This window comes from Helianthus annuus, chromosome 14, assembly GCF_002127325.2.
Source record: "Helianthus annuus cultivar XRQ/B chromosome 14, HanXRQr2.0-SUNRISE, whole genome shotgun sequence".
In the NCBI taxonomy this organism is placed as follows: Eukaryota; Viridiplantae; Streptophyta; class Magnoliopsida; order Asterales; family Asteraceae; genus Helianthus; species Helianthus annuus.
In genome coordinates, this window is record NC_035446.2 from 131285823 (window position 1) to 131299933 (window position 14111).

Here is a 14111-nt window from a genome sequence, read left to right on the forward strand (position 1 = left end):
TCGTCCTCGGTTGTGCAGGACACATACGTAAAACCTACGTATACTTACGCTACTCGCTATCCTCGGTTGTGAAGGGTACTCACGTAAAACCTACGTGAACTTATTATACTCACTACTGCCTCGGTTGTGTCAGGCACTTACGTAAAACCTACGTAAACCCCCGCGTACTCCTATCCTCGGTTGTGAAGGATACTTACGTAAAACCTACGTAAACCCCATACGCGCTACTGTTCTCGGTTATGAAGAACACTTATGGTTACGCATAGTCTAGTGGATTAATAACATGGGAAGCCCCCACCAATAGAAACCTATATCGGCTCAGTAGAGCCACCTAATACTCATGGACTTACTATTACGCATTTACTTTCTGTGAACTCGCTCAACTAGTCGTTGACTCTCTGCTGCATGCCTTGCAGGACCTTAGGTACTAATGGAGCTTGCATAAGGAGGAGCAGGTCGTTGTGGGCAAATGGATCGTGATTACTTATTAAACACTTATGACGTTTCAAACATTAATACTTATGTTGGGTTTTACATTAATGCTTCCGCTACACTTACTTACATTGGTTTTGATAAACACCTTTCGTATTGATGGATAACATGTACTATTTATTTATATGTTCAATATGATTGGTGGCTTGATCCTGGTCAGTCACGCTCCCAAGCGGTGGTACTCTGCACGTGGATTTTGGGGGTGTGACAGATTGGTATCAGAGCCATTGGTTATAGAGAACTTGATTTTAATATGGGAAACGTTTTATTAAAAACCAGACTATAACCAGAACAGTGCTCTCAACGATCCACAACGACGCTTCGCTCCACGTGCAAGACTCGACATCCTAGGTAATAAGGTTTTTGTTTATTACCTGCTTGCTAGAAATGTATAGAACTTTGCTCGTATTACGCTTAGGTACACATGACTTTATTTCATGAGAATACCTACGTGCTTACGGTTTTCTGTCATCGCCCTACTCGCGAACCATTCTCACTTGCGCTACTTTTACGATGAAGATCATGTCTGGACGAATTAACATGACTCAAGCCCAGCTAGAGGCTCTCGTTCAAGCTCAAGTTGTTGCGGCACTTGCAGCCGCACAAGCAGGAGGTATATCCTGTGGTTATAGCACACACTAGGATCTTTAGATCCTACACTCCTGAACTAGCCCTTGTAATTAAACTTTGTCCTATTCGTACACAATAGGTCAACCAGCACAGCAACCAGTCTGCACTTTCAAGAACTTCATGGACTGTCGTCCAAGTACCTTTAGTGGCACTGAAGGAGCGGTTGGACTCCTCCACTGGTTTGAAAAGCTCGAGTCTGTGTTCGAGATGTGTGAATGCCCTGAGGCTCGCAGGGTGAAATACGCCACTGGCACGCTAGAAGGAATAACACTAACTTGGTGGAACGCCCAAGTTCAGATCTTAGGGTTGGCAGCTGCTAATGCCACACCCTGGAATGATTTCAAGGAACTGATCAAGAGAGAGTACTGCACTCGGGAAGACATCCACAAGTTGGAAGATGAGTTGTACCATCTGAAGATGACTGGGTCGGAAATTGAAGCTTACACCAAAAGGTCAAACGAACTGGCCGTGCTGTGTCCAACCATGGTGGACCCTCCAGTTAAGCGCATTGAGTTGTATCTCAAAGGGTTGGCGCCAGAGATCCAGAGCCATGTTACCTCGGCTAATCTTGACAACATCCAGGATATTCAACGCCTCGCTCATCGCATCACTGACCAGGCAGTGGATCAGAACAGACTGCCTAAACGTATCAGCGCTACTGCTACCATTACTACTTCAGCTACTCCTGCTACTCCCAATGACAGTAAGAGAAAATGGGATGGGGATTCCAGCAAGGGATCAGCTTCAGTTCAGTCTCAGGCCCAGCAGCGAAAGACTGACAGTTACCAGAGTCCTGGTCAGCACTCTTCTGGTAGTCACAGGCAGGGCGGATATCGCGGGAACCTCCCAAAGTGCAACAACTGCGGCAGACACCACGGTGGCCAGTGTAATAAGGGTCGCTGTCAAAGATGCCTCAAGATGGGTCATGAGGCCAAGGATTGTAGAAGCCCTCGGCCTGCGAACCAGAATCAGCAGCAGCCACAAGCACAGCAGAATCAGCAACAGGGCAACAAAGGATGTTTTCATTGTGGTGCTGAAGGACACTTCAAAAGACACTGCCCTCAGCTAAACAGGAACCAGAACAACAACAATCACAACAATCACGGCAATGGCAACAACAACAACAACGGGGGAAACAACAACGGCAACGAGGCAAGGGGTCGTGCGTTTGTGTTGGGGCAGGGTGATGCCAGGAATGATCCCAACGTCGTTATGGGTAAGTTTCTTCTCGACAACATTTATGTTACTGCTTTGTTTGATTCGGGTGCGGATACAATGATGTAAAACTAAAATGGGATATGCCGGGCTAGGATTCGAGTAACAGGAACAAGGGCTAAACCAACCACCCAAGAATGGAATCTTCAACAGAAAATACCTGACAACCTCCTGGAAGCAGCCTTTTTTGCCACCAGACCTTTCTCAATCAATTAGGAATCTGATGTCGTCACTAAACACATTCCTTAAATTATAGCTATTTTTTTAGTGTTTAGTTTTTGGTGTCTAATCCGCATATATATCACCATTGCTCTTGATTTTCTTGACTGTATATCTCTTAAATGTCAACATATACACGTATGATTTAGTTTTGCGAAGATTTTTCAATGCCGAGAACCTCGATCAGAGAGTAAAAAAGGCGTAAGGTTCACAATGGTGTCAAACTAAAATGGGATATACCGGGCTAGGATTCGAGTTACAGGAACAAGGGCCAAACCAACCACCCAAGAATGAAATCTTCAAGCGAAAACACTTGCCAACCTCCTGCAAGCACCTTTTCTTGCCACCAGACCTTTCTCCATCAATTAGGAATCTGATGCCTTCACTAAACACATTCCTTAAATTGTAGCCCTTTTTTGAGTGTTTATTTTTTGGTGTCTAATCCGCATATATATCACCATTGCTCTTGATTTTCTGGATTGTATATCTCTTAAATGTCCACATATACACGTGTGATTTAGTTTACGAAGATTTTTTCAATGCCGAAAACCTCGATCAGAGAGAAAAAAGCCGTAAGGTTCACAATTGTGTAAAACTAAAATGGGATATACCGGGCTAGGATTCGAGTTACAGGAACAAGGGCCAAACCAACCACCCAAGAATGGAATCGTGGAGCGAAAACACTTGACAACCTCCTGGAATCTGATGTCGTCACTAAACACATTCCATAAATTGCAGCCATTTTTTGTGTGTTTATTTTTTGGTGTCTAATCCGCATATATATCACCGTTGCACTTGATTTTCTTGACTGTATATCATTTAAATGTCAACATATACACGTGTGATTTAGTTAACGAAGATTTTTCAATGTCGAGAACATCTATCAGAGAGTAAAAAAGGCGTAAGGTTCACAATGGTGTAAAACTAAAATGGGATATAACGGGCTAGGATTCGAGTTAGAGGAACAAGGGCCAAACCAACCACCCAAGAATGGAATCGTCGAGCGAAAACACTTTACAACCTCCTGGAAGCAGCTTTTCTTGCCACCAGACCTTTCTCCATCAATTAGGGATCTAATACCGTCACTAAACACATTCCATAAATTGTAGCCATTTTTTTAGTGTTTATTTTTTGGTGCCTAATCCGCATATATATCACCACTGCTATTGATTTTCTTGACTGTATATCTCTTAAATGTCAACATATACACGTGTGATTTAGTTTACGAAGATTTTTCAATGCCGAGAACCTCGATCAGAGAGTAAAAAAGGCATAAGGTTCACAATGGTGTAAAACTAAAATGGGATATACCGAGCTAGGATTCGAGTTAGAGGAACAAGGGCCAAACCAACCACCCAAGAATGGAATCGTCGAGCGAAAACACTTGACAACCTCCTAGAAGCAGCTTTTCTTGCCACCAGAACTTTCTCCATCAATTAGGAATCTGATGTCGTCACTAAACACATTCCTTAATTTGTAGCCATTTTTGAGTGTTTAGTTTTTGGTGTCTAATCCGCATATATATCACCATTGCTCTTCATTTTCTTAACTGTATATCTCTTAAATGTCAACATATACACGTGTGATTTTGTTTACGAAGAGTTTTCAATGCCGAAAACCTCGATCAGAGAGTAAAAAAGGCATGAGGTTCACAATGGTGTAAAACTAAAATGGGATATACCGGGCTAAGATTCGAGTTACAGGAAAAAGGGCCAAACCAACCACCCAAGAATGGAATCGTCGAGCGAAAACACTTGACAACATCCTGGAAGCAACTTTTCTTACCACCAGACCTTTCTCCATCTATTAGGAATCTGATGCCGTATCTAAATACATTCCTTAAATCGTAGCCATTTTTTGAGTGTTTATTTTTTGGTGTCTAATCCGCGTATATATCACTATTGTTCTTGATTTTCTTGACTGTATATCTCTTAAATGTCAACATATAAACGTGTGATTTAATTTATGTAGATTTTTCAACGGCGAGAACCTCGATCAGAGAGTAAAAAAGGCGTAAGGTTCACAATGGTGTAAAACTAAAATGGAATATACCGGGCTAGGATTCGATTTACAGGAACAAGGGCCAAACCAACCACCCAAGAATGGAATCGTCGAGCGAAAACACTTGACAACCTCCTGGAAGTAGCTTTTCTTGCCACCAGACCTTTCTCCATCAATTAGGAATTTGATGCCGTCACCACACATATTCCTTTAATTGTAGCCATATTTTGAGTGTTTATTTTTTTGGTGTCTAACCCTCATATATATCACCATTGCTCTTGATTTTCTTGACTATATATCTCTTAAATGTCAACATATACAAGTGTGATTTAGTTTACGAAGATTTTTCAATGCCGAGAACCTCGACCAGAGGGTAAAAAAGGCGTATGGTTCACATTGGTATAAACTAAAATGGGATATACCGGGCTAGGATTCGAATTATAGGAACAAGGGCCAAACCAACCACCCAAGAATGGAATCGTCGAGCGAAAACACTTGACAACCTCCTGGAAGCAGATTTTCTTGCCACCAGACCTTTCTCCATCAATTAGGAATCTAATGTCGTCACTAAACACATTCCTTAAATTGTAGCCATTTTTTGAATGTTTATTTTTTGGTGTCTAATCCACATGTATATCACCATTTCTATTGATTTTCTTAATTATATATCTCTTAAATGTCAACATATACAAGTGTGATTAAGATTACAAAGATTTTTCAATGCCGAGAACCTCGATCAGAGAGTATTAAATGCGTAAGGTTCATAATGGTGTAAAACTAAAATGGGATATACCGGCCTGGGATTCGAGTGACAGGAACAAGGGCCAAACCAGCCACCCAAGAACGGAATCATCAAAATCCTGGAAACAACTTTTCTTGCCACCAGACCTTTCTCCATCGATTAGGAATCTGATTCCGTAACTAAACACATTCCTTAAATCGTAGCCATTTTTTGAGTGTTTATTTTTTGGTGTCTAATCCGCAGATATATCACTATTGCTCTTGATTTTCTTGACTGTATATCTCTTAAACGTCAACATATACACGTGTGATTTAATTCATATAGATTTTTCAATGCCGAGAACCTCGATCAAAGAGTAAAAAAGCGTAAGGTTCACAATGGTGTAAAACTAAAATGGGATATATCGGGCTAGGATTCAAGTTACAGGAACAAGGGCCAAACCACCACCCAAGAATGGAATCTTCAAGCGAAAACACTTGACAACCTCCTGGAAGCAGCTTTTCTTGCCACCAGACCTTTCTCCATCAATTAGGTATCTGATGCCGTCACTAAACACATTCCTTAGTTTGTAACCATTTTTTGAGTGTTTATTTTTTGGTGTCCAATCCGCATATATATCACCATTGCTCTTGATTTTCTTGACTGTATATCTTTTAAATGTCAACATATACGCGTGTGATTTAGTTTACGAAGATTTTTCAATGCCGAGAACCTCGATCAGAGAGTAAAAAAGGCGTAAGGTTCACAATCGTGTAAAACTAAAATGGGATATACCGGGCAAGGATTCGAGTTACAGGAACAAGGGCCAAACCACCCAGCCAAGAATGGAATCGTTGAGCGAAAACACTTGACAACCTCCTGGAAGCAGCTTTTCTTGCCACCAGACCTTTCTCCATCAATTAGGAATCTGATGCCGTCACCAAATACATTCCTTAAATTGTAGCCATTTTTTGAGTGTTTATTTTTTGGTGTCTAATCCGCATATATATCACCGTTGCTCTTGATTTTCTTGACTGTATATCTTTTAAATGCCAACATATACACCTCTGATTTAGTTTACGAAGATTTTTCAATGTCGAGAACCTCGATCAGAGAGTAAAAAAGGCGTAAGGTTCACAATGGTGTAAAACTAAAATGGGATATACCGGGCAAGGATCCGAGTTACAGGAACAAGGGCCAAACCAGCCACCCAAGAATGGAATCGTCGAGCGAAAACACTTAACAACCTCCTGGAAGTAGCTTTTCGTGCCACCAGACCTTTCTCCATCAATTAGGAATCTGATGCCGTCACCAAACACATTCCTTAAATTGTTGCTATTTTTTGAGTGTTTATTTTTTGGTGTCTAATCCGCATATATATCACCATTGCTCTTGATTTTCTTGACTGTATATCTCTTAAATGTCAACATATACAAGTGTGATTTAGTTTACGAAGATTTTTCAATGCCGAGAACCTCGATCAGAGAGTAAAAAAGGCGTTTGGTTCACATTGGTGTAAAACTAAAATGGGATATACTGGGCAAGGATTCGAGTTATAGGAATAAGGGCCAAACCAACCACCCAAGAATGGAATCGTCGAGCGAAAACACTTGACTACCTCCTGGAAGCTGCTTCTCTTGCCACCAGACCTTTCTCCATCAATTAGGAATCTGATGTCGTCACTAAACACCTTCCTTGAATTGTAGCCATTTTTGAATGTTTGTTTTTTGGTGTCTAATCCGCATATATATCACAATTGCTCTTGATTTTCTTGACTATATATCTCTTAAATGTCAACATATACACGTGTAATTAAGTTTAGAAAAATTTTTCAATACCGAGAACCTCGATCAGAGAGTAAAAAAGGCGTAAGGTTCATAATGGTGTAAAACTAAAATGGGATATACCGGCCTAGGATTCGAGTGATAGGAACAAGTGCCAAACCAACCACCCAAGAATGGAATCGTCGAGCGAAAACACTTGACAACCTCCTGGAAGCAGCTTTTCTTGCCACTAGGCCTATCTCCATCAATTAGGAATCTGATGCCGTCACTTAACACATTCCTTAAATTGTAGCCATTTTTTGAGTGTTCATTTTTTGGTGTCTAATCCACATATATATCACCATTGCTCTTGATTTTCTTGATTGTATATCTCTTAAATGTAAACATATACATGTGTGATTTAGTTTACGAAGATTTTTCAATGCCGGGAACCTCGATCAGAGAGTAAAAAAGGCGTAAGGTTCACAATGGTGTAAAACTAAAATGGGATATACCGGGCTAGGATTCGAGTTTGATGTGCGTTAGGTGTAATATAATTTAGATGTATATTTATGCCCTTTTTACACTTTTAGCCAAGTTTTAAATTTATAAAACACGATATTTACTAACACTAAACACACATATGGGCAAGTGCACCCATCGTGGACGTAGTATAGTGTTGGTAAGATATCGAGGTCGTCCAAGGACACAAGAGCTTTTAGTACCGGTTTATCCTCAACGTCTAACTAAATCAAAATGTTAGAAAAGATTTTTAAACTAAGAAAATAAAAACTAACTAAATGCTGAAAATAAAATAAAAATAAAAACAGATAGATAAGATGAATCACTTGGATCCGACTCGTGTATTAGTATAACCTTTGATTATTTTCGCACTTTTGCACTTGTTTAAGATATTATCTTAGTTATTGTAGTAGGCCCCTCTTTTGAAGGTGACATTACCCTCAACCCAGTAGTTTGAGTCAGCAAGGATACAATCCTAAAGGGTCGGATTATTGAAAGATAATGAATTAAGTTATTAATGCAAATTATGGTAGGCCCCTCTTTTGGAGGTGACGTTACCCTCGACTAAGTAGTCTGAGTCAGCAGGGATACAGTCCTAAATAGCCGGGTTATAGTATTAATAGTAGTTAACTTATGAGGGGGTCAAAGAGTTTGGATCCCCGCCATCCAATACCTATGGGCATTGAAGGAGATCCTACTAAATTTGACACAGGTCCCTTGCAGGACCTCTAAACGCTGAACAAGGGCAAGACCCTTACCAAACCGTTCCCTTAACCCCCGACCAGGTAGCCAACATACCTCCATATAGACCGTGGAGATATGAATGGTGAAAATCTTTTATTTTATATATACAGTAAAATAATGCCAAGACACCACGGACAAACGATAAGGAAAGATCACCTTCAACATAAGCAACTAGTTATTAAAGTCATTAATACAAAACCAAATAAAAATTGCAAAAGATTAAAAATAAAAAGTATTATACTAAACACTTGTCTTCACCAAGTGATGTAAGAGACTTAGGCAACCATGGCCTTGATTGTCAAGAACTCTTACGATCAATCTTGGATCCTGAGACGACTCACACACTCTATGATGGACAATGGATGATGGTGGTGGATGATGGTGTTGTAATGGTTGTGGGTGGTGGATGAAGTGTGAGAGAGGTGGTGTGCCAAGGGATGAGTTGCAATGAAACCAAGCACTCCTATTTATAGGCTGAACAGAAGGCTGGGCACGGCCCCGTGTCCGCTGGGCACGTCCCGTGCCTGTCTGACACTCTCTCTCTCTTCATTAATTGTAATTCGCAATTACAATTAATGCGCCTGCTGTACTTTTGCCACGCCCCCGTGTTCATTGGGCACGGCCCCGTGCTGGCTGAGCACGGGGCGTGTTCAGTCTTCTGCCTTCTCTATTTTGCTTGGGAGGATGCTGTTGAGGGGTCGGGCAATCCACTTATGTTCCTTTTCTTGTATTTATGTTAGATTTAGCTGTCTTTTTGCTTCTTTTGTGAATTTGAGCTCATTTAATCCTGAAAATACAAAAGGAAGACAAAAACACTCTTTTTCCAACATTAGTACTTAAAAAGGGTTAGTTTTATGCCTCATTTGATGTAATTTACATGTTGTATTTTACACACATCAAATACCCCCACACTTGAATTTTTGCTTGTCCTCAAGCAAAACTCTTTAATACGTGGCTTACACTCCCAAATGGAATGGGTAGAAGAGAAGGTTTTGGCTTGTCATAGAGTGTCGGGAATCCAAGATCTTTTTGGTTTTATTTTTATTTATTTACAATCCTATTCGTTATGATTTATTTAGAACGTTTCATAGGAGAAATTACTTATTTGGGCATAGCATGCCTTTTAAAATTCCATTTATATACAAGTTCACATACCTCACGGGAGAAATCACTCACACTTGGCCGAAGGTGTATTTTTAGTGAATCACTCGAGAGCGGCGTGGAACTTATCCCTACCATAGGCTTGCCAAGCAATCAATCCTCCTCCTTTTTAACTTGTTACCTTTGTAAATATCAAGAGGACTTTTTGGGTAAAGACTTGGGCTAAAGGTGGGTAGTTGGGTTAGTGGTTAGTAGAAAAGGGCGAAAAGCGTAAAAAGCGTCGGTTTTCGTAAAACATTTTGTTTTAGGACTTTTTATTCTTAATGAAGTATTTCTTCAAACAAGCTTTTGTTTTAAGAGCTTTGTTTGTTTATTTCTAACTTTATCATATTTTTTTTTCAGACACACGAAAACCGAGCTTGTTACTAAAATAAAGGGTAAAAATAAAAAGGGTTTTGGTGGGTAAAAGGGTTTTAGGGTAAAGAAATGAAAGGTTTAGGCTCAAAGGGGTTAACTAGGGGGAGTTTTTGGGTAGGTGAAAAGAAAAATAAAAATAATGGTTTTGAAAGAAAAAGGGTTAGTCCTAATGCCTCCATCATTTACTTTCTTGGGTTTAAGTTGGTAAGGACCGGGAATGAATCGTCGTGGCAAGTTCTAGAGTCGTAAGAACCAAGCGGCTATTCACACAAGAAACGAAAAATGAGCATTTAGTCTAAAGATGTGTATTTGTATGCTCAATAAAGGCTCAAAACTCACTTTTTGTGGGAATGGGTTTTTCTATGTGATCAAGTATATATAATCGAATTTTAACTAAGCTTGTCATGCCGTTTCATAATTTTCTTATGTTAGTTCTTTTTATCACGACGCTATCGGTTGTAAACTTGCAAAAATATAACCTTATTAATCTTAGAATTCCCAACTTAAACTTTAGACAAGTAAAAAAAATGAAATTTTTTTTTTTTTGAAAAAAATTGGGGTGATTAGCGGTTCCAATAGAGTTTTGTGTAAGGCTTGTTATTTGGACTTGCAAAATTTCAAGGTTTTAACATCCCCCCCCCCACTTAAATTACACATTGTCCTCAATGTGTCCCAAAAATAAATTTTTAGGTTGACTGAATGTGTAACATGGTGTTTAAAAGCAAAAAATTATGTTACTGGCAGCCTGGACACGGCCCCGAGGGGACCGGGCACGGCCCCGTGTTCAGGTTCCAGTAACGATAATTAAGAAAAAGAAACAGAAGCCTGGACACGGGGGCGTGTCTGGTGAACACGGCCCGTGTCCAGTTACCTGAACTGGGCATTTTCTTGCAGGGGGTTCAGCACGGGGTCGTGTTGGCTGGGCACGGCCCGTGTTGAACCTACTGTAACGGAGAAATCGTCGACGTGTGGCCTTGTTCTTGTGCATGGGGCCATGTTTCTCGTTTCCCTTATCATCCTTTACCACCATGAGTGTGTTTTATTTCTGCAAATTAAAACTAAAAGATTAAACTAAACTAAGGATAGTTCCGCGGAATGCCTCCGTGGTGCGCCACGTTTATAAGGGTCCTTGGCTAGACCCAAAGTGAGGTTATATATTTTCTGAGTGGGATGTTTTGCATCCCATGTTGCACCGTCGGAGAGCAGCATCCAAACTCGAATCAATAACCTTCATGTAGTTGACCGGGTCATCGTCCTCTATTCTCTTCCCAACCCTGAACTTTACTTCATCATCTCCGTACTTTAAGGTGAGCGTTCCGTTATTCATGTCTACCACTGCTTGTGCGGTGGCTAGAGGTCTCCCTAGTATGAGGGGGACTTCGGTGTCTTCTTCCATATCAAGTATAACAAAGTCAGCCGGGTAGACAAATTTGTTTACCTTTACTAGGACATTTTCGATGACACCTTGTGGGAATTTGACGGATCGATCAGCAAGTTGTATGCTCATTTTTGTAGGACTCGTTGTTCCTAGGCCGAGTCTTTTGAACATTGATGAGGGCATGAGGTTAATGCTAGCCCCAAGGTCGGCTAGTGCATTACGAACGGGGGAGTCCCCGATCGAGCAAGGAATTGTGAAGCTTCCGGGATCGATTTTCTTTTGGGGGAGTTTGTTGAGTACGAGGGCAGAGCATTCTTTGCCTAAGTTAACTAATTGCAACGTTTCAATTTTCCTTTTATGAGTGAGGAAGTCCCTCATGAACTTAGAATATTTAGGCATTTGGGTTAGGACATCAATAAAAGGAATGTTGACATGCAATTGTTTTAGTAGACTTTCGAATTTTGCGAATTGCTCATTGGTCTTTTGATGAATTAACCTACCGGGGTACGGAACTCGAGGAGCTTTGGTAGGCTCTGATGATGGAGGGGAGTCCTTCTCTTGCAGAGGCGGTGGTATAGTCTCCTCTGTCGGCGGTGGCGCTTTCGCAGGCCCCACGGTGCGGTTTCGTAACGTGATGAGATGAACTTGCGCTTTTGTGTTTGTTTCGGTATTGCTTTGTAATGCGCCTGGTGGTCTCTCGGAAAAATTTTTGGCTAGTTGACTTAATTGTTTTTCTATGTTTTGAATACTAGCTTGTTGATTTCTAAAATTTGATTCTAATTGTAGAAACCTTTCCGAGTTTTTCTTTTCAGTGTCGGAGACGAGGAGAGATACAGTATCTTCAAGCCTTTCTCGTCTACCTTGTTGTTGAGTGAAATTTTGTGACTCATTTCTTGGTTGTTGAAAGTTTGTTCGTTGGTTTTGTTGGTTACTACTATTGTCGGGTTCTCTCCAACCAAGGTTAGGATGATTCCACCATCCTTGGTTGTAAGTGCCCGTTGGAGGACCTGACGGCCTAGGTCTATTGTCAATGTAGCTTACCGACTCTTGTTGATCGTCTGTTTCTTTCATACAACTTCAATTTTCATGTGGCCCACCACACCCTTCACAAGCCATAACCGAGACCGTTTTTGTCATTTCCAATTTTTTTATTTTTGAAGAAAGGGCCTCGATTTGGGCTTGTAAAGAAGTGTTTTCATCAACCTTAGGGGCGCCCGGTGCAATAGATTTATTGCCTCGGGGAGTGTGCCACTGGAAATTGGTTTGGGCAATTTCCTCAATTTGGTTATATATTTCATGCGGGCGGCGATTACCTAAAAGTCCCCCGGAGCTAGAGTCAAGTGTCTGCCTTGTGACCCATTATAGAAAGTGGATACTTGTTGCCATATCGCAAGGCCATGATGTGGACACTTTCGCAATAGCTCCTTGAACCTTTCCCAAGTTTCATATAAGGATTCCCCGTCCTCTTGTGAATATGTATTAATTTCAGTCATTAATTTAGCCGTTTTAGCGGGAGGGAAATACTTATATAGAAATTTTTGGGCTAGTTCATCCCAGGTGTTTACCGATCCAGCTGGGAGGGCGTTAAGCCAAGCTTTTGCTCGGTCTTTTAGTGAGAAAGGAAACATTCGAATGCGGATGGCGTCATTTGATGCTCCATTGATCCGAAAGGTATCACATATTTCTAAGAAATTAGTAATATGTAGATGGGGATCCTCGTCCGCAAGCCCATGGAAGGTTGCGGAGTTTTGGAGCATTTGTATCAAATGCGGCCGAAGTTCGAAGTTATTGGTTTCAACATTCGGTGCATTGATAGCGGCGCCGAGGTTACCTACGGTGGGTCGTAGATAATCCATGAGAGTACGTTGATCCGCCATTGGAAGTGGATTTCCCGAAACCTTCTCTTGGTTTTTGGCTTTTAGTCTTTTTCTGAGAAAGCGTTCGGGTTCTTCTAGAGGTTCTTTTATGTACTTATTAGAACTGGAGCTCATACACTACGTAGGGGTGGCGTCTGGTTCCAAGTCCTGCAATAAAAACAAAAAAGAATGCTGGTCAGAAGGTTCACCACGGCCCAATGCTCAGTTAACACGGCCCGTGGTCGGAGTTACAGTGATTGTTTTAGAGATCCCAGTTACTGGAGAGTTGGACACGGCCCCGTGTTGCACCCACACGGCCCCGTGGTCAGCCTTCTGTAACTTGGAAAACTAAAAACTGCCAGTAACAACGCTGGGCACGGCCCGTGTCCGACCAGGCACGGCCCGTGCTGAGCTCTGCAGAAGCTGAAAAACTAAGAAAATCCTAAAGAATTAAAAAGAAAAATAAAAATATGATTAGGTCGTTGATTCCTAACTTTCTTAAAATCCTTGTGTCCCCGGCAACGGCGCCAAAAACTTGATGTGCGTTAGGTATAATATAATTTAGATGTGTATTTAAGCCCTTTTTACACTTTTAGCCAAGTTTTAAATTTATAAAACACGATATTTACTAACACTAAACACACATATGGGCAAGTGCACCCATCGTGGACGTAGTATAGTGTTGGTAAGATACCGAGGTCGTCCAAGGACACAAGAGCTTTTAGTACCGGTTTATCCTCAACGTCTAACCAAATCAAAATGTTAGAAAAGATTTTTAAACTAAGAAAATAAAAACTAACTAAATGCTGAAAATAAAATAAAAATAAAAACAGATACACAAGATGAATCACTTGGATCCGACTCGTGTATTAGTATAACCTTTGATTATTTTCGCACTTTTGCACTTGTTTAAGAGATTATCTTAGTTATTGTAGTAGGCCCCTCTTTTGAAGGCGACGTTACCCTCAACCCAGTAGTTTGAGTCAGCAAGGATACAACCCTAAAGGGTCAGATTATTGAAAGATAATGAATTAAGTTATTAATGCAAATTA

At 40.9% G+C, this 14111-nt stretch overlaps 1 non-coding gene across 1 annotated transcript; it reads left to right on the top strand.

The window, feature by feature from the left end:
- Nucleotides 1-12595: 12595 nt before the first annotated feature.
- On the top strand, nt 12596-12702 carry LOC118486917. The gene has a single exon (XR_004880084.1). It is a non-coding gene; the product is annotated as a small nucleolar RNA R71 (small nucleolar RNA).
- Nucleotides 12703-14111: the final 1409 nt, after the last annotated feature.